Source organism: Pseudomyrmex gracilis, unplaced genomic scaffold (assembly GCF_002006095.1).
Source record: "Pseudomyrmex gracilis isolate BER0280 unplaced genomic scaffold, ASM200609v1 scaffold_135, whole genome shotgun sequence".
Classification (NCBI taxonomy): domain Eukaryota; kingdom Metazoa; phylum Arthropoda; class Insecta; order Hymenoptera; family Formicidae; genus Pseudomyrmex; species Pseudomyrmex gracilis.
In genome coordinates this window covers 169,810-174,156 of record NW_018020719.1, presented here as the reverse complement: position 1 = coordinate 174,156, position 4,347 = coordinate 169,810, and the positions used below count along the sequence as shown (strand labels likewise).

At 40.3% G+C, this 4,347-nt stretch overlaps 1 protein-coding gene across 3 annotated transcripts in view; it reads right to left on the bottom strand.

The window, feature by feature from the left end:
• The window catches only part of LOC109856805 (myosin heavy chain 95F), a 20,056-nt gene extending 15,992 nt beyond the window's left edge, over nucleotides 1–4,064 (bottom strand). For all 3 annotated transcript variants that reach the window (XM_020432473.1, XM_020432475.1, XM_020432476.1), the window contains exon 1: nucleotides 3,966–4,064. The gene's annotated coding sequence lies outside the window, so the exon portion shown is untranslated. The remainder of the gene's footprint in view (nucleotides 1–3,965) is intronic.
• Between the last annotated feature and the right edge of the window lie 283 nt (nucleotides 4,065–4,347).

Sequence of the window (4,347 nt, the reverse complement as noted above, 5' to 3'; positions counted from 1 at the left end):
TATATATATATATATATATATATATTACAAAAATATATAAATAATATTAGAGGTCTACCGGAAAGTTCTGTCCGTTTTTGGAATAAAACAAAATACAAATTGTTCTTAAACCGTCAATAAACTTTATTAAATAATATAATTGCCATTATTATTATTAATGATTTCTTGCCAGCGTGAGGGCAATTTGTATATCCCAGTTTTGAAAAATTCAGAAAAATTTATATTTTGTTTTATTCCAAAAAAACGGACAGAACTTTCCGGTAGACCTAATATTTAGTTCGTATGTCACTGTCATCGATATGTTTGCTCTCGCTGCCGTTTGCCGACTCACTTTGGCGGCTACAGAGATTTGAATTCGTCAATTTAGGTGCGTACTAAACTTATTTGTACTCTCGCATATCTCTGTCTTATAACGGTGATTTCTATTATTCTGTAAAATTTATATACACAGTTGAGCTGAGGATGTGATCACAAATATACCGATCGAAACGTCCGATATACACTACATATAAATCATTGTTTTATTCCATCGCCATCCTGGACTTTTGGCTCATCGGGTTTTATCTTATCTATTTATTTATTTACTGAGCTATATTTACAACTTTGTACAAAAATATCACTTTTTGGTAAATTAATGTGGTAAATTAATTATTAAATATGAAGAATACAATAAATAAAATATAAATTAATTATCAAAGAGAAGAAAGAGAACGGAAAATTAAATTGCGTGTGTTCTTGAAACTTACGTTATTCGTTATTCGTTATTAATCGTAATTTTTTTGTTTTTTTCAACGAACATTAATTATAATTAATTTTTATATAATGCGTCGCGACAGGTTTCCTTGCTACACCGATATATTTGATCGTTTCACGTCGTTTAACATTAATTGGAACAACCTTCGCACCGTCGCCGTCATGAAGAGCACTTGGTGATTAGATCGAGTGCAGTGGGTCGGAGCTTTCGGTCCCGCGATCTCCCATTTGCATCGCCGAGTTCCGCTCCGACGTTTTGCGCCGATTAACGCCGATGCAACGCACATTTTGCAACAGATCCCCGATCTGTCGATCTATATATATATGTATATATATGGCGTCTTATGTCTCCAATCATTTATAACTTGTCGCACTCTCTCTCTCTCTCTCTCTCTTATTCTTGTTTACTTAAAATTATCATTTGCTATCTTATTCGCTTATTATTTATTTGTTCACCGGTAGGGCTTAGAATCAGCACATGCTCTTGCTGCCACATCGTTTCTCATTATTTTGTAAATTTCTTGTACATGCTTCTATCAATGTTATTTATAACTCAATAAAGTTATTATTATTATTATTATTATATATATATATATATATATATTTGAAATATTTGTTTCGTATTTACTTTGCGAGAGAGAAATAGAAAAAAAACAGCGACACACAATTTACTCTCGTCTCCTCTCCTCTCAAAAGGGAATCCGATCGATAATAGTTTGGGAACGGAACTCGATCGCAATTGCCACGCGCGTTTAAATACGCGCGCAGATCGAGACACCGGCGCGCCATGAGTCACGGATATCCTCGTCTCTCACGGCAACGCGCCCACCTACAAACACATATACGTATGTGTGTACATATATGTATATGTAAACGAACAAACACGAGTCTTTTTTTTGTTCCCTTCCTTTTCCCTCCTCTTACGGATTGCGCAATGCGGTTCGTAGTCATACACATTATGTGCAGTCGCGGGCTATAAGAGAGTATCTGCTAAATGACAGCGAGACTCTCTTCGTGTTTTCGCGCCGAGTGCGCGCGGGGATAAATCTTCTACAATTCTTTTGACTCACTTTCGCCGCCTCGTTTACTTTCGCTGAAGAAACGCGCGAGGAGGAAGAGCGACGACGCGATTTTGCCGCTATTTCCGCGTCTCCGATTTCGATGAGTTTCGCACATGAGTTTCTCGCGAAGCGAGACCGAGAAAGACAACGGGGGGGAGAAGAACGAAGAGAAACGTCGTATTGTTTCTCGTCGTTACGCGCTCGCCGCCGCACACGTGGATTCTTCGAAGCTTCACATTTCGCGATTTTTGACCTGGCCGATTAAATATCGTCGACGCTGCTTTTTAAAAAAAAACGTAACACCACCGATCGCGGACGAAGATTCGAGCGCGACTTCGCTTTCGAAATTTTATAATCGCGCGCGATTAAAAAACGAAACAGCACGAGTTTAAATTTTGCTATTGTCCTCGCAAAGCGGCGCCTCGAGGTTGCCGCGAGGAATTCCGCGACGAACAGCGAAACTGGTTCAAGTGTCCGGATTATAAAGACAGCAGAGACTGCGGTTAATTGCCAACCACATCGTATAACATGACGCGCGCACATACAGCGTTGAACGAGTTAATTTTACTGCGACGTACGAAGACGTGTGAGATATTTTCACGTCACACGCGTTTGTTAACAAATATCATATACGTAAACTTTGACGTAAACTTTACGGCAATAAAAAAAAACAATTTTTTTATTGCCGCAGAGATTGTAAAAAAAAAAAAAAAGAAGAATCGCCACATGTAGACGATATCAATCGAATGTTTTCACACGATCGATCCGATTTGCTCGAACCTCGTGTACATGTTAGACTTCTTATCTTTTGACAAAATCTGTTTTTTTTTTTTTTTTCGAACATGTATCGTGAATTATATTGTTATCTCGTCAGAAATTTTGGGCTTTTGTCACTTTCTCGTCGGGAAGCGAAACGTTGCGAGAGATATTACGGCGCGTGGAAAAACGCACGCAAGAGTCGCAATCGACGACGACGACGACGACGAGGTAATTACGGTGGTTTTGCAGTAACATCGTCTATTTCTCAATCGATGGTGTGCCTGATGAACACACACGTAGGTACGTACATACATCATCGTGCATTACGCGCGAAGACTACCGGCAATTTTTTTATTTCCCCTCTCGCGCTTCGAGTCCCTCGTTTCTGCTAGATAGTTTTATGAGGTGCGCGGTATAGGACTCTCTTACGCTGGTTCACACACTAATTCGCACACGCTTTTGCACCGAGCGCATTGCACCTGCCGCGCCGCGCCGCGCGCACACCGCCCCGCGCTCGTTCCACTCTCCTAATCACGAACTAGATAAACTGGCAGCGCACACAAAAATTCCCACACGCGATTTTTTTTTTTTTTTTCCACCGACTCTTTCGATCGCCGTTAAAAGACACGGTACAACGAATTACGTAAAACGCGAATTGCGTCTGCGTTTCTCGAGATTTTTTAATTAACGTACTTAAAAATTTTGCGAAGTAACATAATCGCAAATGTGAAAAAACTCTTACGCGTGTTTATTTTATTATTATTTATTATTATTATTTTTTATTTATTTTATTATTAGATAATTGTATTGAAAAAAAAAAAAAAAATGTGCACGTGCGTGTTGCAAATAAGCAATTGTCGGAATAAAATCCAAGTGGTTTTATTCAGTGCGCAATAATAATTAATTACTTACATACGTCTGAGATTTTATTTTCAATTTTATTTTCTACTTCCAAGTATCTAAATTTTTTTTTTTTTTTTTTTTTTTCAAAGTGCTCTCGAAATTTTAACGTCTGTTCGATCGACACGTTGCTCCGAGGTTTGGTCCGAGGACGAGCGCGCACCGGCGCTCTGTTGTTCTTACTTTTGCAAAAGTCTATTGCCGGTGTTGTACACACACCGCCGTGTATGTAAACTTGCAAATCATTAATAATAAACACACACCGTGACGTTGTACAAACTACGTTATCAGTCACACATCTGTCGGAAAAATTAATATAATCGCAAAAGCGAATTCGCAGAGCGAAAGTGCAGTGTTGTTTTTTTTTTTTTTTTGAACGCGCGCGCTTTGTGCAATTGCGCTCCGCGGATTTTGCTTGCGGATCTCCGGTCTCGGATCGATTTTAACGAACATAAAGGTGAGACGGTTGGAAAAGGCAGGAGGTTTACTCACCGTCTCGCCGAACGAAGAACACAGAGCCAGGCCGAGGCGCTATACACGCACGGCACAAAATCCGACATGCAACTGTCGGCGCGTCGGCCGCTTTGGAAGTTTCGGAGCGACCGAGCGCGAGTGAGCGCGAATCGACTCGGCGATCCACGGCTGTTTTCGCCGATGCCACGCGGCAAACAACGATCGTATATACCAGCACGATGTAAATCGTGCGCTGCCTTCTCGTGCCGTGTTGTTTGACGCTCGTTTTGAATCTCAAACTCGAGAGAGAAAGAACAGCACGTGTGTCGTGATCGAGAATCGTGTCGCGATTTGAAGATAATCGTGCAAATTATTAAATGATCCGGAACGCGCCGGAAATACGATAATTGTTAATTAGAAA